The sequence below is a fragment of the Toxorhynchites rutilus genome, chromosome 2 (genome assembly GCF_029784135.1).
Source record: "Toxorhynchites rutilus septentrionalis strain SRP chromosome 2, ASM2978413v1, whole genome shotgun sequence".
Taxonomy (NCBI): Eukaryota; Metazoa; Arthropoda; class Insecta; order Diptera; family Culicidae; genus Toxorhynchites; species Toxorhynchites rutilus.
Window position 1 is genome coordinate 105117445 of NC_073745.1, and position 338 is coordinate 105117782.

A 338-nucleotide genomic window follows, 5' to 3' on the forward strand; every position below is an offset into this window, starting at 1 on the left:
TCGTCATAAATTGGTTTCATAAAATTTTCCGATTCATAAAATTAATTGTGATTCTTTTCTTCTGTCCGAAACAAGACTTTCTCTTTGAACTATGCCTTTTATTACGATTATAATACGCTTGGGATATATGACTGCGATCGCCATAGCCATCAATTACAGAGATGGTTTGCCCTCTTTTGAACAGTGTAACATGTTCCTAATTCTTGATGGCATAGCCAGTATAACAAGATGTAAGGGAAATGGGGGGACTTTGGACCATATCGCCTAATATTTCCTAACCAATACGGTCTAAATAAAAGAAATCACATTGTACACTTAGCTAAACTTGTTTTTTCTCA